Source organism: Macadamia integrifolia, chromosome 5 (genome assembly GCF_013358625.1).
Source record: "Macadamia integrifolia cultivar HAES 741 chromosome 5, SCU_Mint_v3, whole genome shotgun sequence".
Classification (NCBI taxonomy): Eukaryota; Viridiplantae; Streptophyta; class Magnoliopsida; order Proteales; family Proteaceae; genus Macadamia; species Macadamia integrifolia.
This window is the reverse complement of record NC_056561.1, coordinates 36759533-36786894: the sequence shown is the minus strand read 5'-3', so window position 1 is coordinate 36786894 and position 27362 is coordinate 36759533. Positions and strand designations below refer to the sequence as shown.

General features: G+C 38.0%; 1 pseudogene; it reads right to left on the bottom strand.

Annotated features, from left to right (window-relative positions):
* Positions 1-24493: 24493 nt before the first annotated feature.
* LOC122080253 lies at positions 24494-27062 on the bottom strand (annotated as a pseudogene).
* Positions 27063-27362: the final 300 nt, after the last annotated feature.

The window sequence follows — 27362 nt, the reverse complement described above, 5'->3', positions numbered from 1 at the left end:
TTATTTTCTGTCATTTACTTTTATGTTGAGAGCTGGTGGTCGGCATGCTTTTCTTTTCCGAGTACTCATGGTGGGCCTTCTCTGATAGGCCTATGGGCGTATCGCGGGATGGAGTTCGGGGCTCGTACCCGGAGTATACGCGCACTGTGGTTGTAGTAGCACTAAACCCAAGACTTAGTAATGTTGTTTAGGTGGATGTGATTTAAAATGAATTGCATAGCATATAGTGCATATGGTTGTGATTGTTGTGTGGTCCTCCTTTTCACTTACTGAGCTAGTGAGCTCATCCCACGTGTACACCTCTTTTAGATGATCTTGCAGGTCACCAGCCTGAAGATCAAGGGTCGGGCCCCACAGTTGAATTCCCTGAAGAGGATTGGTGGGTCCCCGAGGAATATGAGCACCGCACGGATTGCTCGTGTGTGGGCTGTGTTGTGGGACCATAGCAGTGACTCCATGCAGGGTTACTTTTTGATTCTTTTGATGATCCCTTTTGTGTACTTGATACGTGAATTGTTATTCTTTTGTGTAAATATCATGCCTGTGGGCCCACATGTATTTATCTATGTAGTACAATTTGGGAATCAAGTATATTGGGGATATTTACAGGTAAATTAAGTCTTCCGCTGAACTGTTGAAGATTATCTTAGTTGTGTGTATGCTGTTGTTGGATACTGTATCAGATGATCCTGGCAAGTTTGCGTTAACCGGAGTTAACCTGGTCACCGGTCCGGTTCTGTGTGAACGGGGTGTGACAAGAAAATCCTTTTGCCTCTTCTCGTAAATATATATAGCATCTTCAATTTTTTAAAAATTTACATCTATCTTACATCTAAGCAAACAACTATGAGAAATGAATTTCACTTTACTTCTATTGCAACCAAACGACTCAAAAGGGAAAAAAATTCCTTCACTTCACTTCCCTTCGCTTTCCCATTTCCCTTGCAACCAAACGCAGTCTGAGTGAATCTTGGTCAAATGTATAATATGAGAGCCTAGATTGATTACTCATTCATAAGACTCTTTAGACCAAGGATTTAAGGGGCGATATCGGTTTCGGTATAGATATCGATATTGGTCTCTATCGATACCGATCCAATAATGATCTAAACCATATCGGATCAGATCGGTGAGTATCAGTCGATTTTTCCCCTACTTTTCATAAAAAGTAATAATTTTTTACTATTTTACTCCTGAGCCAATCCTGATAATCAATCCAAACCAGTCAGGGGATAGGAATCGATCTCAACCGATACCAATCCGATATGGCTGATACCAGACCGATACTTAAAGCCATGCTTTAGACTCTTAGAGCAGTCTAGCTTTCTAGTTTCTAGAAGTTGAAGACTGACGGTCCAGGGATTGACTTTGAAAAATCAACTGGACATTTTCAAATTGCAAAACATGATAATTTCATGGAAAATTGATGCCATAATGTCTGCTAATCAATTGTTTAGAATATATATATATATATGATTTTATTGGACTTAAAATTCATATTTTAATTATGTTTTGTTGGGGACGAAAGTGAATCGAACTCTATGGAGCCATAGAACACCAGAAGAGAAATGATCCTGTCCTGCATGAATTTGTTTCAGCAGGAAAGTCAAAGAAAAGAGCTCAAGTGTAGGGCGGTAAACAATGACTTGTGTTTAGCAAATCGCCGAACCACGTCTAGAACCCCCTTCTCCTCAAAACCATCCAACAACCTGAGCTCATAAGCCCATTTTGGTTTAAGATATAATGAACCTAAAAGGCTTTGAGCTTTGAGGAGGTCATTAAAGGTTTATTAGGGATTCTACTCCATAGAATCATATAAAAAATCCTATAGTGTTTTGAATACAAGTATAATCATAAAAGAGATTAACCATATATTCATTGAGCGTGAATGGAGTCCCAAAACCAAAATCAATGATAACCTCACAAATAGTGATGAAGAACTATGCAATAGGAGTCCCTCTACTGAGATATTCTGCAACCTCTTACTCTGGGGTTTTCTCTCTCTCTATTCACGTGCTCTTGTGAGAAAGCCATGCTCCCAAATATTAAGTTGTGAAAAGTAATAGTTGCAGGGGCCATCAATTTTCTATTTATAATAGAATCCCTAAAATCTTGTTCTACTCCATAATGAAAAGGGCTAGGAGTTTCTTAATTAGAGTGGTTTTACAACTGCTTGGGCCCAATGAGTTGATATCAATTAAGCCTAATAAAAGTCTTAACAAGCTCCCACTTGGGCTACACTGATACTGATGTCTTTCCATTGACACCAAATAATCCCAAGACTAAACACCACTCAGACAAACTTTGATTCAATCAATAATCTCTACTGTTGAATAATAGTAGGAAAAAAAAAAAAAAAAAAAACAGTAGAAAATACACCTCATCATATAACATATAACTATCTAATGTTATAAACAATAAAAAATCATTAATTTAAAATCGATCGAAAATAATATATATATATATATATATTAGGAATTAATATCATGATTGTAATCACATGAAATATCTCATTCTTTATAGTTCCTTGCCTGATCTAAAGATCAACGTACCTTAAAAACCTCATAGGTAGTGAACTTTGATATTAATCAATTCTTAGGTAAACAATCATTTTCTTGAATTAATATCTTACTTTAGCATATTGCCTGTGGTTAACCACCACCACTACCACCATGGATTTAAGTTAAATATCACAATAAATCATAAACTTTGGCAAACCTCTTTTGGTAAACTACCACTTCCTTGGTTTTACACTAAATACCACCACTAATCACAAACTTTGGCTAGATATTGCTATACATCATGAATCTTCACTACATACTGCCATACATCATGAATCTTGACTGAATACCGCCATATATCATGAATTTTAGTCAAATACCGTCAATTACCTTGACTTACCATCAATTACTTTTGTTTACCATTAATTACTTTGGCTAAGCACTCCCAATAAACCTTAGTAGGCACCATTTTTAAACTTTAATTATTATTGCAATGATATCTTTGATTAAATAAGATCATAAAACTCTCACTAACCAAGCATATAAAAAACCTCAATAACACCAATGTCAAAAGACATGACTTTTGAGTACTGTGTCATAAACTTGAGTGACATCACCTATGGGCAAATGTCACATTTACATTGAAAAACACACAATTGAACTAAATGTTCCACTTTGGTGGGTGTCACTCATTCCTATTATGTTTTCCTCATTGAAGATGCATATATGTATAAAGGTATACACTTCAATGTGTTTCTTATATAATCAAGGAAAATACAAACAAATAAATCATCAAATTGTACATATATAATTCAGAGAATAAGATTTAGAATAAAAAATCATCCCAAAATAACTCCAAAATCATTATAGAATTAAATAGGGAGGCAAAATTGTTCCTATTTCTCTTCAGCTGTGCTTTGATTAGCAAGAGCAACTAGTTTGGGTCCCCTGAGAACTGAAACTAGATCAAGTAACCCTAAAATAATCTCATACATAAATTATATTTACCAAATAACTGAGCTAGAAAATTTAAATGTTCATTTAGTGAATAAACTACACAAGAGTCACAACCGTAACTACATTCCTATCTTTTGAGCTAAGAATGCACTAATTCTCTTGCAAATCCAAATTTATTGACAAAATACGAATACTTTTGTCACCTATGGACTTAGAAGCCTCTAGGTTACTATTATTTTCATACATGTATTTTTTTAAACTTGAGTGATTGGGCAAATGCCACCAATTTTGTTGTGTTTGAAAAAACTATAAAAGAATAGGATGGACCACTTTGATGGATTCCACCCAATTCTTTCATAGCTTCCTAAAAATATACTGTGCAACATAGCATGTGTAGAAGTTCATACCCAGTTTGATTTCAACATATCTATTCATCTTAAGATGTTTCAAGCATGGCATGCAAGCAAAAAATGACATGAATATGAATTTCATGCATACTTTAGTCATAAATACTTTTCCAATATTATGGTGACAATAAACCAATGCAAAACCTTGAAAAAATTATGAAACATCTAAAAGTGGGTTCCAAAATAAAATAACCATTTTACATTAAAAACAACCTATTATACTGAATTTATCCTCCCATTACCATCCTAGTATATTGAATTTATCCTCCCACTGGTAACATCCTCCCACTAGCAAGCTAGTATACTGAATTTGTCCTCCTACTGGTCGAGCCACATAAAATAACTTAAGGTCCATAATTCTATCTTTCACTTGTTTTGACTAGTCATAAATTAATCAATTTATTGAAACAAAAATTCGTTTGTATGTAAAATACACCAAAGCTTGTTCACATAAGCCCAAAAATAAAGAAAATCAAACATTTTATCAAATAATGTTCGTAAATAGGTTTTCAAAAATAATGGCAGTGTTGAGAATTTGATATTAGATTGATCAAAACCGATAGTAATCCAACCCAATCAATCCGAACTAATTCAATCTGATTGCAAAAATAACACATAAATAAAACCTATAATCTATGGTTATAGTCATGTAACACTCATCCACCCTATTGTCCTTGATCAATTTTTCAATACCTTTTAGGGAAAAACTATCTGCTTTAAAAGCATAATATCAAAATCTTGATTTGGATTTCCTAGTATAGAAAATTAGGTTCTTCAGGCACATATACACCTCCATATTCTCAAGCCACTTTTAAAGGCATATGGTTCAATGGTTCAACACAAGGAAGAATAATTAATCCAACATACAATGAATGTATGTACATATACATCCTAAGCATGTAATATCGATGAAATTAAAAACAATATTACAATGTTAATCATTAAACATAACCAGAGTATCAACTTTCAAAAAAATTACTTCCACCTTTGAGTGAATAGCAGCTTTTAGGTTAAGGTTTACCTATAGGATGCTTGCATTTATCTTTTATAGTGTCACCTTTGGACGAGCATTACCTAATTTTCTGCTAACTATTTTCTTTGTTTATGAAAATTAGACAAAATCTTTGATTTGAAGACCCATTTTAGTAACCTTGGATTTTACCATTTTGGTGGGTTCCATCCATGCCATTGCAATAGTTTGCGACCACACTTCGCAGTTCAAATTAGGTTCATTACATAATATACAAGCATAGTTAATCAAAACAATTACAAATAAAATCAGGGTCTTATACCAGGCCTCAGTTACATTTTATTGCTAGTATGCAAGCCATGATACACTAAGGTCTTGTTCAAATTCACTAATTTAACAATAGTTTAACATAAAATATGTTAAAAGTATCCATATATGCAAAACTTTCCCAAATCGGATCCCTATGATCACCAAACATAGTCACATAGCATATCAAATTAAAGAGCACGGAGAAACGAATCCAACATAGTCGCATAGAAAAATTCATCCATACAAGCCAATTTAAAATATGTTGCCAGAAATGGTTTTTTTCTCCTCTGGTCATCAGCTGCATGCAGTGCGTGGCGGCGTGTCTGAGCGATTCTGACGATGTGCTGCATATTGTTTCGTTCATCTCTTTGTCCCATACAACTTTCTTGTAGAAAGTTTTCCATCCGGGACCTCTAGATAATAGTAAAACGGAGATTTTTATGAATTTGAAACCCGAACCCTATACAAAATCATTTTTTAATTGATTTTTTTTATTCTAGCACCATAGAGTTGGCTCTATTACCACTGTTAGGGATTCTACTCCATAGAATCATATGAACAACCCCATAGTGTTTAGAATACAATTACAAATTATAAAAGAGATTAGCTACATACCTGTTAAGCGTGAATGAAGTCCTTAAACCAAGATCAATAATAGCCTCACGAACAGTGATGAAAAACTATACAATTGGAGTCTTTCTACTGATATCTTTTGTAACCTTTTACTCTGGGGTTTCTTCTCTCTATGCACTTACTCTCATGAGAAAGTTGTTCTCCCAAATAATAAGTTGTGTAAAGTAATGGTTGTAGGGACCATCAATATTCTATTTATAATAGAATCCCTAGAATCGTATTCCACTCGGACCACTTCCACAATGGAAAGGATTAGGAGTTTCCTAATTAGAATGGGTCTACAACTACTAGGGCCCAATGTGTTAGTATCAGTTAAGACCACATAAAAGTCCTAACAATGTTCTGCAACAGAGGGTTTAGAACAAAAAGGTAGAAATCAATGACACCCAGAAACTAGATGGTAATCCAAACATTTAAAAAGGTAACAGAATTAAAAAAAGAGTTGGTCATAGTATCTCACATTGGTATGGACTTGTTCTACATTAGGGGGGCTTGTTATAAGGCATACTCGTCGAGATCACACTGAGATCTGCAAAATCAGTAAATCTCAGTGTAAGTGTCTCCAAACTGTTGAATGCAGTAAGAACTCTCTCCGACATTTGGCTGGTAACCAAAGACTGGAAGGAGCACAAAATGGATCATTTGTAGACAAGGTTCTAAAATGAACAGATGCAACAAATAAGAAGCAAGAAGATCGATCAATCATGATTTTCCCTTATAAAATAACCTATAACCTTCAGCTCCTTAATAGAACAGAATCAGCCAAGAACCCTAATCAATTGCATGCTCTTCCATGCCTGGGTAGTTCACCATGTCATGTAGAAAAAAAGAGAAATTTTGATGATGGTCAAAAGGGATTGTCCTCAAAGCTAATATTCACTTGTTCACACTTGAGTTCTGAAAATCTCAAGTATTTGAGATTTAGCGCCACACTTTTGATTCCATCTCCATCCTTCCATGTTCATTTTCTACATGTTTAGGAGTTGAATGATTTAAAAAATGGAAGTAGGTTCATTTTCAAAGTCATTAGTACCAAACAACCACATGTTTCTCCCTAGGTTTAAGTTGCTGCAAGTGAGAACCTTACACGTCGTTACCGAAGGCTTAAGGCAAATCACATAACTTCAGATTCTGGATATCTGAACCTGTTCTAAGATCAATTCAACACCTGAGGGATAGTTTTAACATCTCACCATAGTACAAGAGTTGATGATCATGAGGTGCAACTTTATGTTAGTTAATTCTATAGCAGAGTTGATGCTGATTCTCATTCTATTCCATATACAACTTTTATTTTTTTGGTTTCTTATTTGTCAGTGAAGCTCTTACTTAAAATTCACCACCTCCCATTCAATGAAAGTGACAGAGAGAGCAAAAAATTTGGGGGTGAAGATGACGATGAGCTCAACAACAAAAGTTACGCTTCCAGTTCTCAGTAACTCTCTTATCAGGTACATTAATAATTACTTGATTTCTTGTTTGGTTCTTTTTTACTCCTTCATTTTTATTTATTTATTTGTTTTTAATGTACACCTAATGTTGGGGGGAAACGAGCACACCATGTATGTTGCAGTAATCTTGTGTTCAACACTATGTTTCTGAGCTCCAAAGAGATTTTCGCTTGCCTCTGTTTCAGAGCATGATCTTTTTTCTGTTTTGTAAACATAGAGAATCAATGTCAATGGCACGCTGGTGTGTTGGCTGGATCGAATGGAGGGCCAAAGATGATTTTCCAGAAGAAAGAGCTCATTTTCAACATACACTCAACCTCTCCAAAAGTATTTTCATGGCTGGTTGTGCGATCAACTACTTGTGACCTTTTAGGAGGACGCTAGGAAGAAATGAATAAAATTTTATTTACTTTCCGGATATTTTTGTTAGCTATTAGCATTTGAAAGGCTTGACAATTGAACATTTTCCTGTTTCCTTCTTTGTGTTGTTCTGCAAAGACCAGTCAAATAATTTCTCAATATTTTAAACTCAAATGGCTGAGGTTTAAGGAAATTGCAATCAACTTAGCTTGTGTATCAGACTCAATTGGTAGTTGTTGTGTTCATCATGGATCACTCTTATGAGACAAATTTTCAAAAATTGTCCCTGGATTAGTAGTTGTTCATGCCTGATAGTTCTGAAAAACAGATTTATGTGGTGGAGTATCAATTTATTTTACTATTTCATCCTCGTATTAGAGGGCAAAGTAACATAAAATGATTCAGTTTCAGGTTTCCTTCCCTTTATTGTGAACTCAAGTCTGATCAAAACCCAATTAAAGAGGAAGATGATAAGTTGGAGTTGAATCATTATTGTAGATTAGGATAGAGATCTACCAAGTCTCAAACTGCAGGAACTTTCAATCAAAGGACAACCAAGCAACCACAAATAACCCAACAGCAAAATACCAACAAGGCAGAGTTAAACAAGCACAACTCAACCCTATCAATTTCAGTTAATTCAATAGTACAACAGATGAATAGCAACCAGAAAATCAAGGACTAACACACCAATAACAGGGACTGAATCAAGGGAAACAATGACCAAAACAATATTCAAACTTCAGAACAATCGACCCAAAATTTCTGGGCAGAAGTCCCAATCTGCCAGAATAGGAAACTTCTTAGATCTCACAAATTTCTAGTCTGATTATGCTTAGATTAGTATCGAGTCTCCTTTTAGATGAGACTAACACTCGATCCAAAATTCAAGGCCATCAAATGGTTGTAACTCTCAGAATAGAGAAGGGCGACAGGAGAGCAAACTGGAAATTTCTAAACCCAGAATTTTGGAACCAGTCAGACCCCTTACCTGGATCGATGGACCTTGTAAATAATCTTGAGAAGAAGAATAAAAAAGCTTGAAGAAACCTCCTGGACTTCATGTCACAAAGAGTCAATTGGATCGAACACCAATTCCAACACTTTGATCAGACATAAACACATTCCAAAAACAAAACGCAGAAGCATTGTTTAATTTCATAAATCGTGGGCTGTAGTGTATGTGCCCTTCTTTATTTATAATAATGGGGGGTGTGCTTAAAAATTAAAAACTCCAAAGTTACTAAAAAACTGACATAAAGATTACTAACATCTAGTTACCAAATCTGAAAAAGTAAACTAGGAAATAAAAGAGCTGGACTTAGAAACTAATTATTGACTGAAAATTAGAAACTAATTAAAAACTAACAACCCCATCAATTGTCCAAACAGTGGGCCAATGAACCAGACCTGGTTGAGCCAATCAGCCACTAGGGTTGACCCTCTTTTTCCTCCTTGAGTAGACCTTCATTGCTGCATCAACTCTCCCTGGCTTGAAAACATTCGTCTCCGACAAATGGGTAATGGCCATGTATCGTTCATACGAGTCGAGATCAAGTCCTTTGAAGTCATCATCATGAATCCCACTATGGGGACGGCCCTTCCACTTGACAAGTATGGTGTGATAGCCGGTACCATGGTGGGTAGTCTTGTAATTATCATCCAAGATGTCTTCAATAACTTCAGAAGTAGGTAGCTTCAGTTGGGGTAGCCTCAACATTTTCTTCTTGTCTTCATCATCCGAATGGTGCCCAACATAAAGGTGAAGATCAGCCACATTAAACACATTGCTTATGGTCATATCATCAGGCAACTCAAGCACATAAGCATTATGTCCTATACATTTCAGCACCTTATAGGGACCCATCTTCCGTGGGTGGAGTTTAGTATTGACACCTGTTTGAAACCGTTCAGGATTTACTCATATCATCACCATATCCTCGGGCTTAAACTCCACATAACACCGATGACAATCAGCTGAAGCCTTATACACCTCATTGTTCAAGGCAGTCATCAGACATTGGCATGCACCCTAGTAATATGACGCAAAAACTCATTAGTCTCAACGTTAACTTGAGCTTGGGGTGGGAGTGACATAAGATCAATAGGTTGCTTAAGCTGAACTCCAAGCAAGATCTCAAAAGGAGTACGACCTGTTGTCCTATTTATTGAACTGTTGTAAGCAAACTCAGCAATATCAAGAATGCAAGGCCATGACTTCTCATAATCTCAAACCAAATATCGCAACATATTTCCCAAGCTTTGATTCACCACCTCTGTTTGTCCGTCAGTCTGTGGATGAAATGTAGTTGAAAAATTCAGCTTTGTATTTGAAAATGTTTTCAACCATAAGGTCTTCTAAAAATAACTCATGAACTTAACATCATGGTCAGACACAATACTAGTGGACAACCTATGTAGTCGCAGTACCTCCTTGAAGAAAAGCTTCGTAGCCTAATAGAATCATATGGCTCTCTAGTAGGGGACTAGGGGTAGTCCAAAAACAAAATCCATGCTAACATTAAGCCACGATGTATGAGAAATAGATAGTGGAGAGTATAAACATGTGTTCTGTTTTCCCCCTTTTTCCAACTGACATACAAGGCATCTCTTGATCACATGATCGACGTCCTTTGAATGCATGGCCGATAGTATCAATCTGTCACCTGTGCAAGAGTCTTGTCCTTCCCAAAATGTCCTCCCAATCCTCCTCCTCCATGTAACTCCTATATGACGATGATGTAGGGACGAGTTTGGAATACATAGCCATGTGCCAAAAAATAAGTACCCATCATGAATGGAGTACTTTAAGTGTTGTCCATCCTATTGCAACTCAGCAAAGACAATGCTGAAATTAGGATTAGATGCATATTCCCCTCGTATCTAATCAATGCTAATAACATGTGCTGAAAATGTATTAAGTGTGAGCAGTTTCTGACTAAGTGCATCAGCCATTGTGTTCTCTTTTCCTGCCTCATACTTCATGACAAATATAAACTGCTGTAAGTAGGCTACCCATTTGGCATGTCGGTGACTAATCAACTTCTGAGAGTGAAAGTGCTTCAAGGCCTCATGATCAGTATACAAAATAAACTCCTTACCAATGTGATGCAGTACCAACAAGGGTTTACTCAAGGAGAACCAAGACCAAGGTCGACCCAAGTGGCTGACTAGGTCAACCTAGATCTGGTCCAAGTCAGCCCACGGTTTGGGCTGCTAATGGGGTTACTAATTAGTTATTTAGTTTCTATCTTGAAGTCCTAAATTAGTTTCTAATTTCAAGTCATTGTTAGTTTCTAATTTCTGTCAAGACTAGTTTCTATTTTCATTAGATTCTAATTTCCAGTTTTAGTAACTTCTTTAATCAGTTTTTAGTAAATCAGATTTAGTAACTCTGAGTTACTATTACTTGTAAAACCTCCCAATCATCATAAATAAAGATGATGGCTCTTTTAATTAAACATGATTTTGACTAATAAGAAAAAAAAGAAAAAAACGACTCTCTTGTTGCCACAGCTGGGTAACCCAGGCTGTTCCTTATGTTTGATCAAGGCCTAGAGATTGGTGTTTGATCCAATTGACACTCTGTGGCAAGAAGTCCGAGTGGTCTCTTCAAGTTTTATCTTTCTTCTTTCCAAATTTTATTTTCAAGCATCTGTTACTGTTCAGAATACCAGCATATCAGGTAACTAATCTGAACTTTCTATAATTTCTGGGTTTTAAGAGTTCCAGATTTTCTCCACCGACCTGTACTGTTCTAAGAGTTCTAAGAGACCAGCCATCTGATGGCTTTGAATTTTTGGTCGAGTGTTACCCTTGCTAATAGGAAGAATCGATTCCAATTTTAGAGTAATCAGGCCAGGGGATTGTCTGATATATTAAATCTCTCTAATCTGGTTGATCTCTCTTCTAACTCACTTCTGTCCAGAATTTTGGTTTGATTGTTCTAGCTGTTGATGCATTAAAATTGGTACCTGTTGTTCATGGTTCGGCCTCTGTTATTGGACCGCTAAGCCTCTGTTTTTCCTGATCTCTATTCAGGTACAGAAATTTTGAAACTCTGAGAACGATAGGGCTGATCTGTGTTTATTGATTTCTATCTTCTAGTGCACTGTAGTGACTAGAATGGTGGTCGACTAGTCTGGTTTATTTTCTGTTGATCTTTTGACACAAGGTTCATGTTTATAAGGTGGAGTGAACCTAGTTGATACCCTTGCTAAATCCCTGTGATTTGTTTATGTTGATCGGACCAATAGCATTGTCTTGTTGAGGTCGATACATCACTGTTCCAGATCTGAAGTAATTTTTTATTTGCTTGAATTGTTCTACTTCTGTCCTCTGATTTGTCCTACTGTTTATTGTAATTTGATTAGCTATATCAAGGTTTGGGTTGGTTATAGTTGTTCTTTAGTTTAAAAGTTCCTGCAGTTTTGGGTCTAGTTGGGTGTTCAATCTACTCCTACATTAAGTGGTATCAGAGCATGACTAGGAACAACACCCTCACACTAGCTTCTCTTATGGAGATGCTACAGACTATGAGGACTGAGATGAAGGTTGAACAGCAAGCCTTACAGACTGAATTGAAGATTGAATTGGATGCCAGGTTATTGAATGAAGAGACCCACCACAACAGCCTACTGGCGATTCACGTACAACACTCGAAGTAGAAACCCCATTGAATGTAGTTGCTAAGTTGACTAACATGAGAGCAAACCCTAATCTAAGAGCACCATAGAGGGTTCCGATAGCACAACCTACTGTTGAAGAGCATGTAAGAGGATATTTTGAGACTGAGCGTCCCGTGCAATAGAGGTATTCTGGAGATTCACAGAAGGTTAAGCTCGATCTGAAGGAGTTTGATAGGAGATATGAACTCCAATTGTTCTATGATTGGGTAGTGGCACTAGACGACTATTTTGACTATTATGAGTTACCTGAGGAACAGAAAATGAAACTAACTCGTGTTAAGCTAATTGGGGCTACTCGTGAGTGGTGGAGGACCTATGAGCTAGAGTTAGAAGACCGTGGTAGAGAACCTACTAGTTGGGAGGAGATAAAGCTTGACTTATCAGATAAATACTTGTCATACAACTTTAGAGCTCGCATACAAGACCAGCTGAACTCTCTTCGTCAAGGGTCTATGACTGTTGCCAAGTACATGAACAAGTTTGACGCACTTTATTCTCGTACAGGCATAAGGGAGAATGAAAGGCAACTGTTATCTCGGTTTCGACTGGGATTGCGAGTTGAAATCAATCGGGGTATCGGAGTTGTTGAAGTGCACTCAGTGAGGGATTATTTTGACAAGGCCCTGCGAGCAGAGGAGCTTCTAGCATAGCTAGTTAGAAGGTTTGAGTTCCAAGCTAGGGAGGTAAAGAAGAATTTTCCAGCTACTAAACCTAGTAGCTCAGCACCTCCAAAGTCCACTTTTCCTCCATGAGCTGATCATAAAGGAAAGGCACCCATGACCAGTGGTAATAAGGTACAGTGTTTCCATTGCCAAGAGGTAGGATATTTTGCTAACTCTTGTCCACATAAGCAGAGGGTTAATGCAGTAGCTGAGGTCGAGGACTCAAATGAGGAGGATGAGTCAGCTCTTTATCCCTATCCTTTAAAGGATGATGATGATGGTGGATATGACTATGATATGGAAAACACTAATGAGGATGATACTCAGGGAATAAATATTGTTACTCGCATATTGGTGGCAGAAACCAAAGGAGATGATTGGCGACGTAACTGCATATTCTACAGCCGTATGAAGTCAAGTGAGCATACTTGTCAGATTATCATTGATAGTGGCAGCTATGTCAACGTTATTTCTGAAGCCTTTGTGAAGAGAGAAACCTTGAAAGCTGACCCACATCCTCAGCCTTATAAGGTATCCTTGCTAAATGGTAATACTCTAGAGGTGAATAAGAGATGCTCAGTTCTTTTGAAACTTTACCGATATGAAGAGAAAGTTTAGTGTGATGTGATCCCAATGAAACTCAAAGATGTATTGTTTGGTCGTCCCTAGATGTATGACAATGATGCCATGGTTGGAGGGAAAAAGAATTTGTGTACTTTCATGTGGAAGGGTGTTCCTACAACTTTCTATCCAGTAAATGTGCCGGGTGAAATACGGCGAAAGAGATTCTTAAGGTCAAATCAGAAGGACATTGACAATAAGAAGAAGGTATTGGCTATGCCCACAAAGGAATTGCTAGCTACTCTCCACAAACAGTTCTTACGCACAAGTCATGAGACTGGAATGGTTGTGGCACTTGTTACTAGGGAAGTCACTCCCCAACCTGAAGTAACACATAGTGCACCTATCAGAGAGCTCCTATCTGATTTTTCTGACTTAGTCCCTGATGATCTCCTAGATGAGTTGCCTCCCATGAGAGACATACAATATGCTATTGACTTGGTATCTGGTTCGATTTTACCCAACCTTCCTACTTACAGACTTAGTCCTACTGAGCATGCCGAGCTGAAACGGAAAGTGGATGGATTACTACAGAAAGGCTTCATTGAGGAGAGCTTAAGTCCTTGTGCAGTATCAGCTTTACTCATGCCAAAGAAGGATGGTTTTTGGCATATGTGTGTGGACAGCCGTGCTATCAACAAGATAACAGTCAAGTATAGGTTTCCTATACCATGACTAGATGATACGTTGGATATGCTGTCTGGGGCAAAGGTCTTTTCCAAGTTAGATCTGCGGAGTGGCTATCATCAGATTCACATCCGTTCTGGAGATGAGTGGAAGACCTCCTTTAAGATTAAGGATGGCTTATATGAGTGGAAAGTCATGCCTTTCGGTCTGACAAAAGTACCTAGTACTTTTATGAGGGTGATGACACAGGTCCTTCGTCCCTTCATTGGTCACTTTTTGGTTGTTTATTTTGATGACATTCTGGTATACAGTAAGAACCAAGAAGAGCATAAGGATCACTTGAGGCAAGTCTTGAGAGTACTCCGTGCTGAGAAGTTATACATTAATCACAAGAAGTGTTCCTTCATGCTGCCCAAGGTTGTATTTCTTGGATTTATAGTGTCATCAAAGGGGGTTGAAGCTGATCCGGAGAAGATCAAGAGCATCACTAATTGGCCCACACCTAAGACTCTAACAGAAGTCCGTAGCTTCATGGGTTGGCTTCCTTCTACAGGAGATTTATTCGGAACTTCAATGCAGTTATGGCACCCATCACTGAATGTATGAAGTCGAGTAAAGGGAAGTTTGAATAGATAGCTATAGTGACCAAAGCCTTCGCTTTTGTGAAGAGGAAGATGACAGAGGCACCCATCCTACGCCTACCAGATTTTGACAAAGTATTTGAGGTAGCTACAGATGCTTCACATGTTGGGCTAGGAGGAGTGATAATGGAAGGAGGACACCTCATCGCCTTTTATAGCTAAAAATTGAATGAGGCCAAGAAGCGCTATTCGACTTATGATCTGGAGTTGTATGTAGTGGTCCAAGTGCTATGCCATTAGAGGCACTACCTCATTGGTAAGGAGTTCATTTTGTACACTGATCATGAGGCCTTGAAGCACCTTCACTCACAAAAGTCGATTAGCCACAGACATGCCAAATGGGTAGCCTACTTGCAGGAGTTTGTATTTGTTATGAAGTACAAGGCGGACAAAAGAGAATACAGTGGCTGATGCACTTAGTCGGAAAGTGCTCACACTTAATATATTTTCAGCACATGTTATTAACATAGATCAGATATGGGGTGAGTACACATCTGATTCTGATTTCAGCACTGTCTTTATGGAGTTACAACAAGGTGGGCAGTACCTAAAGTACTCTATTCATGATGGGTACTTGTTCTTTGGCACACGGCTTTGTATCCCAAACTCTTCCCTACGTCATCACATCATACAAGAGTTACATGGAGGAGAATTAGGAGGATATTTTGGGAAAGATAAGACTCTTGCACAGGTGACTGATCGATATTATTGGCCATGCATTGTAAAGGATGTCAATCATGTGATCAAGAGATGCCGTGTATGTCAGTTGGCAAAAGGGGAAAAACAGAACATAGGTTTATACTCTCCACTACATGTTCCTCATGCACCGTGGCTTGATGTTAGCATGGATTTTGTTCTTGGACTACCCCCTACTAGAGAACAATATGATTCCATTATGGTGGTTGTGGATCGTTTCTCTAAGATGACTCATTTTATACCTTATCGTAAAACTTTTGATGCTGATCAGGTTGTAAAGTTCTTCTTCAAGGAAGTAGTACGACTACATGGGCTGCCTACTAGTATTGTGTCTGACTGTGATGTTAAGTTCATGAGTTATTTTTAGAAGACATTGTGGTTGAAGACAAATACAAAGCTGAACTTTTCAATTGCATTTCATCCACAGACAGACAGACAGACAGACAGAGGTGATGAACCGTAGTTTGGGAAACTTGTTGAGGTGTTTGGTTCGAGACTATGAGAAGACATTATAGAATTTGCCTACAACAGCTCAGTGAATAGGACAACAGGTCGTACTCCTTTTGAGATCTTACTTGGAGTTCAACCTAAGCGGCCTATTGACCTTATGTCACTTCCACCCCAGGCTTGAGATAGTATTGAAGCTAATGAGTTCTTGCGTCATATCACTGAGGTGCATACCAATGTCCGACGATGTATTGCCTTGAACAATGAGGTGTATAAAGCTTCTGCTGATCGTCATCGGCGTTATGTGGAGTTCAAACCTGGGGATATGGTGATGATTCGAGTAAATCTTGAACGATTTCAGATGGATGTCAATACCAAGCTACATCCACGAAAGATGGATCCCTACAAAGTGTTGAAACGTATAGGACCTAATGCTTATGTGCTTGAGCTGCCGGATGACATGACCATAAGCAACGTGTTTAATGTGGCTGATCTTCACCTTTATGTTGGGCATCATTCGGATGATAGAGACATAGAGCAAATGCTAAGGTTGCCTCAACTGAAGCCACCGACTTCTGAAGTTATTGAAGACGTCTTGGATGATAATTACAAGACCTCCCGCCGTGGCATCGGTTATCACACTTTTCTTGTCAAGTGGAAAGGTCGTCCCCGTAGTGACTGTACTTGGATTCATGCTGATGATTTCAAGAGGCTTGATCCCGACTTGTATGAGTGCTACATGTCCCTTATCCATTCGTCAGAGTCGAATGTTTTCAAGCCGGGGAGAGCTGATGCAGTATCAACAAGGGTTTACACAAGGAGAACCAAGACCAAGGTTGACCCAAGTGGCTGACTGGGTCGACCCAGATCTGGTCCAAGTCAGCCCACGGTTTGGGCTGCTAATGGGGTTACTAATTAGTTATTTAGTTTCTATTTTGAAGTCCTAGATTTGTTTCTAATTTCAAGTCATTGTTAGTTTCTAATTTCTGTCAAGACTAGTTTCTATTTTCATTAGATTCTAATTTCCAGTTTTAGTAACTTCTTGTAATAAGTTTTTAGTAACTCAGATTTAGTAACTCTGAGTTACTATTACTTGTAAACCCTCCCCATCATTATAAATAAAGATGATGGCTCTTTTAATGAGCCACAATTTTGACTAATAAGAAAAAAACAACTCTCTTGTTGCTGCCGCTGGGTAACCCTGGTTGTTCCTTATGTTTGATCAAGGCCTAGAGATTGGTGTTTGATCCAATCGACACTCTGCAGCGAGAAGTTCGAGTGGTCTCTTCAAGTTTTATCTTTCTTCTTTCCAAATTTTATTTTCAAGCATCTATTACTGTTCAGAATACCAGCATATCAGGTAAGTAATCTGAACTTTCTGTAATTTTTGGGTTTTAAGAGTTCCAGATTTTCTCCACCGACCTGTACCGATCTAAGAGACCAGCCATCTGATGGCTTTGAATTTCTTGTCGAGTGTTACCCCTGCTGATAGGAAGAATCGATTCCAATTTTAGAGTAATCAGGCCAGGGGATTGTCTGATATATTAAATCTCTCTAATCTGGTCGATCTCTGTTCTAACTCACTTCTGTCCAGAATTCTGGTTCGATTGTTCCAGTTGTTGATGCATTAAAATTGGTAGCTGTTGTTCATGGTTCAACCTCTGTTATTGGACCACTAAGCCTCTGTTTTTCCTGATCTCTATTCAGCTACAGAAATTTTGAAACTCTAAGATCGATAGGGCTGATCTGTGTTAATTGATTTCTATCTTCTACTGCACTGTAGTGACCAGAATGGTGGTCGACTAGTCTGGTTTATTTTCTGTTGATCTTTTGACATGAGGTTCATGTTTATAAGGTGGAGTGAACCTAGTTGATACCCTTGCTAATCCCTGTGATTTGTTTATGCTGATCTAACCAATAGCACTATCTTGTTGAGGTTGATATATCACTGTTCCAGATCTGAAGTAATTTTTTATTTGCTTGAATTGTTCTATTTCTGTCCTCTGGTTTGTCCTGTTGTTTATTGTAATCTGATTAGCTATATCAAGGTTTGGGTTGGTTATGGTTGTTCTTTGGTTTAAAAGTTCCTGCAGTTTTGGGTCTAGTTGGGTGTTCAATCTAGTCCTACATTACAATGAGGTAGTGTCTCCAATGGCGTAGCACTTGGACGACTGCATACAACTCCAGATCATATGTCGAATAACGCTTTTTGGCTTAATTCAATTTCTCGCTATAGAAAGCAATGGGGTGTCCTTGCATCAACACTCCTCTTAGCCCGACATGTGAAGCATCAGTAGCTACCTCAAATACTCTGTCAAAATTCGGTAGGCGTAGAATTGGTGCCTCTGTCATCTTCCTCTTTACAAGAGCAAAGGCTTTGGTTGTTGTAGCTGTCGACTTAAATTTTTCTTTACTTGCCTTCATGCATTCAGTGATAAGTGCTATAACTGCACTAAAATTCCAAATGAATCTCCTGTAGAAGGAAGCCAAACCATAAAAGCTACGGACTTCTGTTAGTGTCTTAGGTATAGGCCAATCGGTGATGCTCTTGATCTTCTCCGGATGAGCTTCAACCCCTTTAGATGGCACTATAAATCCAAGGAATACAACACTGGGCAGCATAAATGAATACTTTTTGAGATTGATGTATAACTTGTCTGCACGGAGTACTCTCAAGACTTGCCTCAAGTGATCTATATGCTTTTTTTGGTTCTTACTATAAATCAAAATATCGTCAAAGTAAACAATCAAAAAATGACCAATAAAAGGACGAAGTACCTATGTTATAACTTGCATGAAGTTGCTCGGTGCATTCGTCAGACCGAAAGGCATGGATTTCCACTCGTCCAAGCCATCCTTGGTCTTGAAGGCGGTCTTCCACTCATTCCCAGAACGGATGTGAATCTGATGGTAGCCACTCCTCAAATCTAATTTGGAGAAGACCTTTGTGCTGGACAGCATATCCAACATATCATCTAGTCGTGGTATAAAGAATCTATACTTGAATGTTATCTTGTTAATAGCACGACTGTCCACACATATACGCCAAAAACCATCCTTCTTCGGTGTGAGTAAAGCTGGTACCGAACAAGGACTCAAACTCCCCTCAATGAAGCCCTTTTGTAGTAGACCATCCACTTGCTGCTTCAGCTTGACATGTTCAGTAGGACTGAGTCTATAAGTGGGTAGGTTGGGTAAAACCGAGTCAGGTACCAAATCAATAGCATGTTTTATGTCACTTATGGGAGGTAGCTCATCTAGAAGATCATCAGGGACTAAGTCAGCAAAATCAGATAAGAGCTCTTTGATAGGTGCATTATGAGTTACTTAGGTTGGGGAGTGACTTCCCGAGTAACAAGAGACATAACCATTTTAGTTTCATGAATTTTGCGTATGAATTGCTTACGGGGAATATCTAACTCTTTCATAGGTATAGCAACCACTTTCTTCTTAATGTCAATGTCCTTCTGATTTGCCCTTAGGGATCTTTGTCGCCATATTTCAACTGGCACATTTACCGGATAGAAAGTTGTAGGAACACCTTTCCATATGAATGTACACAGATTTTTCTTCCCTCCAACCATAGCATCATTGTCATACATCCAGGGACAACCAAACAATACATCTGTGAGTTTCATTGGAATCACATCACACCAAACTTTCTCTTCATACCGGTAAAGCTTCAAAGGAACTGAGCACCGTTTGTTCACCTCTAGGGTATTTCCATTCAGCAATGATACCTTATAAGGTTGTGGATGTGGGTTAGACTTCAAGGTTGCTCTCTTCACAAAGGCTTTTAAGATAACATTGACACAACAACCACTGTCAATTATCACCTGACAAGTATGCTCCCCAGACTTCATATGGCTATAGAAAATACAGTTATGCTGCCAATCCTCTCCTTTGGTTTTAGCCACCAAAATGCGAGTAAAAATATGTATGCCTTGAGTGCCATCGTCATTATTGTCTTTTAGGTTATAATCATACCCACCATCATCATCATCATCTTCCAAGGGGTAGGGATAAAAAGCTGATTCAACTTCCCCATTGGAGTCTTCAAGTTCAGCCACTGCATTAACCCTCTGCTTATATGGGCAAGACTTATCAAAGTGTCATACCTCTTGACAATGAGAACATTGTACCTTGTTGTTGCCTGTCATACGTGCCTTTCCCTTATAATCAGCCGATAGAAGAAAAGTGGCCTTTGAGGGGGGGTTAAACTACTAGGTTCAGTGGTTGAAAAATTTTTCTTGACCTCCCCAGCTTGAAAACCAAACCTTCTACCTGCCTGTGCTAGAAGCTTCTTTGCTCATAAGGCCTTGTCAAAGCAATCCCTCACTGAGTATACATCAACAACACAAATTCTCCTATTGATTTTAGCTCGCAATCCCAGTCGAAACCGAGATAGTAATTGCCTCTCATTCTCCCTTATGCATGTGCAAAAATAAAATGCATCAAATCTATTCATATACTCTGCAACAGTCATAGTCATTTGATGAAGAGAATTCAGCTGGTCTTGTATGTAACCTCTAAAGTTATGTGGCAACTATTTGTCAGATAGTTCAAGCTTCATCTCCTCCCAAGTAGTAGGTTCTCTACCACAGTTTTTCAACTCTTTTCGTGGTAGGTTCTCCACCAATCACGAGCAGCCTTAACTAGCTTAGCACGAGTTACTTTAATCTTCCGTTCCTCAAGTAGGTAATAATAGTCAAAATAGTCATCCAATGCATCTACCCAATCATAGAACAATTGGGGGTCATGTCTACCATCAAACTCCTTCAGATTGAGCTTAACCTTCTGTGAATCTCCTGAGTACCTCTGGTATGTGGGACGTTCAGTCTCAAAGTAACCCCTTGTGTTCTTTAAAAGTAGGTTGTACTATAGGATCTGTGGTGCTCTCAGATTAGGGTTAGGTCTCCTGTTAGCCAACTGAGCAACTGAGTTCGCAGGGGCTTCCACTTCAGGTGGTACATAGGTACCATGAGTAGGTGGCTGTTGTTGAGTCTCCACAACCAATACCCTTGCGCCAAGAGCCTGTTGCTCAGCCCTAATAGTCTGTAGTATTTTCATCATAGAAGCCACGGAAGTCTTCAACTCAGTAATATGGTTATCCTCTGCCATGCTCCGATACCACTTAATGTAGACTAGGATAGAGATCTAACCAAGTCTCAAACTATAAGAACTTTCAATCAAAGGACAACCAAGCAACCATAAATAACCCAACAGAAAATACCAACAAGGCAGAGTTAAACAAGCACAACTTAGCCCTCTCGATTTCAGTTAATTCAATAGTACAACAGCTGAATAGCAACAAAAAAATTAAGGACTAACACACCAATAACAGAGACTTAATCAAGGGAAACAATGGCCGAAACAATACTCAAACTTCAGAACAATCGACCCAAAATTTTTGGGCAGATCTGGGCAGAAGTCCCAATCGGCCAGAATAGGAAACTTCTCAAATCTGACAAATCCCTAGTCTAATTATGCTTAGATTAGGATCGAGTCTCCTTCTAGATGAGACTAACACTCGATCCAAAATTCAAGGCCATCAGATGGTTGTAACTCTCAGAACAGAGAAGGACGACAGGAGAGAAAACTGAAATCAGTCAGAACTCTTACTTGGATTGATGGACCTTATAAATAATCTTGAGAAGAAGAATAAGAAAGCTTGAAGAAGCCTCTTGGACTTTATGCCGCAAGGAGTCAATTGGATCGAACACCAATTCTAGCACTTTGACCAGACACAAAGCACACTCAAAGAGCAAAATGCAGAAGCATTGTTTAATTTTATAAATCGTGGGCTGTAGTGTATGTGACCTTCTTTATTTATAATGATGGGAGGGGGGTGCTTACAAATTAGAAACTCCACTAAAAAACTGACATAAAAATTACTAACATCTAGTTACCGAATCTGGAAAAGTAAACTAGGAAATAAAAGAGCTGGAATTAGAAACTAATTACTGATTGAAAATTAGAAACTAGTTAAAAACTAACAACCCCATCAATTGCCCAAACCGTGGACCAATGAACTAGACCTGGTCAACCCAATCAGCCACTAGGGTCGACCCTTTTTTCCTCCTTGAGTAGACCTTCATTGCTGCATCAATCATTCAATCTTAGGTTTGATATATGTAGTTTCTTAGAAACTTATTATAGTATCCCTGAGCAATATCAACAAGTTTCGGAAATAGTACATGTAATTTTAAGTAAACCAAATCATTCAGGAAGTCTTTTTTATGGTTACTGATGTCCTTTCTCATGTAAAAGTAATGTCTTTCTTTAATCCTTCATTTTAGTTATTTATTTGTTTTGGATTTCTTTTCTGATCCATTTGTTGTGGTTAATTAGAGATTTGTGGTTGAAGATACCAGAGAACTCGAATGCTTGAACTAATGTTAGATGGAAACAAATGTGGCCTCCGTCTTCAACGCCAAGTTCCAAGCACATCTTAATAGAAATTACACTTTTTTATATTTTAATTTCTGATTCTTTCTTCTTTTATCGATAAATCAGATCAGAGCCTGCTCTGTGTTTTAAGCTTTTGGCCATTCTGGTTTCTATTTTTCCGCAAGTTTTAATCTGCTACATCTCTTGAGAAACTGATCAGAATTGCTTCAAATTTGATATTTAAGCTTCTGGTTATCTATTATCCTGAATCCTGATCTGAATTCCTGAAGTTTAATAGCTAGAATAGTAGTTCTATTGCTACTGCCCTGTTTTCCTAATGATACAAAAATTGTCTTTGCACTCAAATTGTCTCAGATAGATCTCTGCGATATTCTGCATGATAATTGGATCTTTCAAGTTGAACATTAGACCTGATTTCACGTCATTCTGAGTTTTCTATCTGCTGTTAATACGATTTTCCTCTCTGAACTTCAAGTTATCTAGTTCTCTCTGCTATTCGAGATCCTGTGTTTGGAAATCAGTGTCTAGTTTCTAGATTGCAGTGTCTTTCAAGTATTGATTGGAGCATATAGATTTCATTGGTAGTCAGCTTCATGATCTATTAAGGTTTGCTATCAAGAACAGGCCTCTTGTTTATTTATTTACTCATGAAACTGTATATATCCTAGTGTCAGAAATTGAAGAGATAATAGAAGCCTCTGAAGTATTGTATTATGGCATTGTTCTCATCTATTTTCTTCTTTGGAGTATGAGTCCTAGTAGTCATTTCTGGTGTGTTTCACTCTTTTATTGATCAATTAGGAAAGATCCTCACAGATTTTGGGACTCCAAAGCGTTCGCGGTGGCTGACATTTTTTACTTCCTCCCATATTATGTAGATTTGTTCCTGCTTCTCCATTTTATTCATTTTTCCAATGGCAAGTGATGATGCTTTAATCTATTATCTTAGAATTTCAACTATGACCCAAAAGAAAGAAGTTCTGTGCAGTAGGCATAGAAGCACAGGTTTGTCTTTTGTGAGCATTGAAAAGGTGACAATTCTGGTTGACAATGTCTCATGCCTGTCTTCTCATTTAGCTATACTTCATCTTTACCTGTACCAACAGAAGAAACAGCTCCGATTCCCCGGCATGCCCCCGAGGGAGGGTCTAGGCCTTCATATTTTAATCCACAATTCATGATGGTGGTTCATCTCATTCACCTCTCAGAGAAGGAATGCAATTCCAGCCTCCGGGTGAGACCCAATAGTGAAAACTCTTTCAATGTTAGGGTCAAGAAATAAAGGGAAAAAAATTTCATGGATTATTAGACCATCCAAATAAATACTAAAGAAGTAGGATCTTCATGTTGCAGCAATCTTGTGCATAATCCATGATAAGTCATTGGTTTGACACTGAAGCAACACACAGATTGATTTTTCTTATGCATCAGTCTTCAGTAGAATGTTGCTTTGATATAATATAATGTATCCATATTGTTTTTTGACTCTTCTCATCCTGGCATTGCTAATAGAATGCATTTAATGAGAATTAGATCTTGCTTTCCTGCAGAATTGTACATTAGCTGATTCAGAACCAAGCTATTTAGCGGCTTATGTTTACATAATTTCATAATTTTGTCACAAGAAAAGGGATAAATTTCTTGTTTGGAGGCTGTAGTTTACTGTGATGAGTTGTTGCAGGCTTCTAAAACTGAAGATTTACCCCCCAATTTTTATGGGGCATTACTGGTAAACCAAAGTTTGGAAATGTATTTGTAAACTCAATATTTACTATTTTCGAAAAGCTTTTATTTGAGTTCTTTAATAATGCAACAGATGGATATATTAACCAGGCAACAGATCAATATTAGTAAGTTTCATGACGCAATGCATCCTTCAAGTTCTTGGAAATGGCTTTTTCATCTATTAATATCTCAAAATATACTAGGCTAGTATGTAAAAGCATTAGTCAGCAATTCAATTTAGCATTATTTTTCCAAAGTCCTGCATAGTACTTGGAAAGAACGATGACCTTCTGTTGCACACTACTGTGAAATTGCAAAATTAACAGGAAAGGAACCCCCTGGAGTGCTCTGGTTGTAGGACTACAGAGAATAGTGAGCTCAAACCAATATAAAATGTTGTACTATACTGAAAGGAAGAGTCATAATTGGAAAGCAAAACAGAACCCACATGATGCATCTAAAAGTTTACTTGAAAAGATAAGGTGTTTTGTATGAGTTCTTAATTTCAACTGAATTCCATAAGCTTTGTTCTCTGAAAAAAATTACCTGCCTTGTACTTTCTTCCCCCTCTATTGATCTTTAGGAACATCAGTTATTGACCAACAAATAAGAGGTAGAGCTTTGATCTCTTAATGCTCCCAACAACGTGAGGCACTTGGATTTGTTAAGATTATTCTAATACTTCTTTAGATATAAAGCATCAATAATTCAGCTTCCTGAAACCATATCCTTGGGGATCATGGAGTCAGAGACTCTGTCAGTAGCCTTTTTTGCCTGAAAAATAAGCATAGGGAAAAGGCAGTTAGATTAAAATATAAGCTGGGAATGAAATGAAGAAGAAATAATTCCTTACTTCCGCCCCCCAATTAGACCGGAAGGAGAGAGCGCACATATAATACCAAACCAGAGTCCATGTTAGCCACATTTCCAGTAGACAACAATATATGAGAACCAGTCCAATTTATCTCAACAGTTTTGACATGATTACTTCAAGCTAGTTAAATGGAAAAGAAGAATTCTCACCTTTCCTCCAATATGTAGGACAAAAGCTAATAAAATGGCAGAAGGAATGCCCACAGGGTAATAAGCTCCTAAATTGATGAAAGCACCAATGTTCTGCCAACCACATCCCCTTGCTGTGCCTAAATAATAAATCGATTTTTTTTTATTTTTTTTTTTTGTGAAACTATTAATGTTGATAAATGATAGTAGTAATCTATTAGAAATTAACAAACCTGAAAGCACAGATTGGATTCCATCCAAGAAGTTGGAAATTGCACGCACAGGCAGCATGTTTCCCACATATTTTGCTACCTCCTTTTCATTGCTATAAGCATATCCCCAAACTTTACGCAAAAAGATCAAGGTTATGCCTACTAGAATGCCTTCAGTAATGGCCATCATTAACACAACCAGTACTGCTAAACGTGCAGCTTGGGGATGCCCGGCACCCAATTCATTTGAAACTCATGTACTGAGAATGAAAAGATTCAATTTCGTAAAAATATTCAATGAATAGATGTCATTATTAAGGGACACTAATTTAGCTCAACTCACTGTACAGATCCACCAAGTCCAAAAGGGATCATCCAAACCAAAGCGGATGTGTTGAGGCTGGGGATAAGATTAGAAACAAACAACCAAAGATTAGTATCAAACAAAACTGATGATGGCAGGATTTGCTTATATTGAGAACACAAGCAGCTAGAGTGAAAACAGTTATCAGGCACACAGTCAAACACAATTACCATCCATATTTTGGACAACCAAGTAGCTATTGCAGGCATTGTTTTTAAAACAGATAAAGAGAAATTTTAAAGCAAAGCTTGCATGAACCTGGTTCTCACCTGATTGACAGAACTGATGTCTCTAGCTTTGGATTTGGAAGAAGACCAGATAGGAGAACCATCAGCTCAAACGACCACATTTGTTACAAATGATGATACAGTCAGGTTAAGGACCATCAGTATTAATATATACATATATTCGGACTTGATATACATGAGAATATGATTTTGCATTACCAAACCATAACAGCTGAGGGGATTGCAAGCCTTAAAAATTTGAGGACACCATGCAACGCTTCCTTTGAGAAACCGGTCCAAGTGGTCTTACAGGCAGGAGAGAACTTGACATAGAAAGCCAACAATATGACATTGATCCAATAAGAGATGGAATTTGCCAATGCAGCTCCTATGTTACCCAGGCCAGACTTAAACACCAAAATCCAACAGAGAAAGATATGAAGTAGAGCTGTTATTCCTGAGCTTATCACCATTGGAATGACAATGCTTTGTGTTTGTAAGAATCTGACATGACATTGCAGAAGACCATACGCGAAAAGGCTTGGGATCATTAAACGAGCATAAACTCCAGCTTCTGCTGCTATGTCCGGATCTTGTCCTACAGCCAAAAGAATTGGCCCTGTATTGGCCCTACATGACACTTGAAGTAGTTGTCATGGTGATTGCTATGGTTTATGTATTAGTATTGGATTGATCGTATCATATTAGTATCAGCTGAGATCAATACGAATATCTGACCGATTAAGATTGGAGATCATTATCGGATCAAGGGTAAAATAGTAAATTTCCTTTTTATTTTTGGTGAAATGTAGGGGCGAAATTGACTAATTCACACCGATCCAAGAACTAAATCCTTGGTGGTTATAGAGCAGCCCTCACTTGACAATATGGACTACTTTACATTTGTCACTAAGTAGTCCACTTGGCAATCAAATCTGCTGTACTAGTAATGGTTATTTTATTTGACATGTAAAATTTAGCTAATTTTAGCTAAGGGGAACAACTTTCCCACAATGTCAAATATGCAAGAAAATTAGTGCAAATCAAGTATTGACGCACTTGAGAGGAGTTGATCAAGTGACCAACCCTCAGGTAAGTACTCCACTAAGCAGTCTAAAAACCGCCAAGCCAAGGCCCATGTGTGAACAATGTGCAATTTGAGGGGTTTTTTTTTTTTTTTTCACTATAAGTATGTGGGTCCCATGTGAATCACAATTTTTTTTCCAGGACAGCTTTGGTGTGGCATGTAGATTCCTCCCCACTAGTGGCATAGGGAACCCTCTCCCATAATGTAGGTTGCATTTTATTATGATAAATGTGGTGAACACTCTCCCCGAGTGTCACACCCCGCCTCCACTCACCTGAAGGCTGGTGACATGGACAAGCACACGTGTCCACAATCCATCCAGGATCCACGATACAATACTTTAAGTGCATAAAATTATGAAATG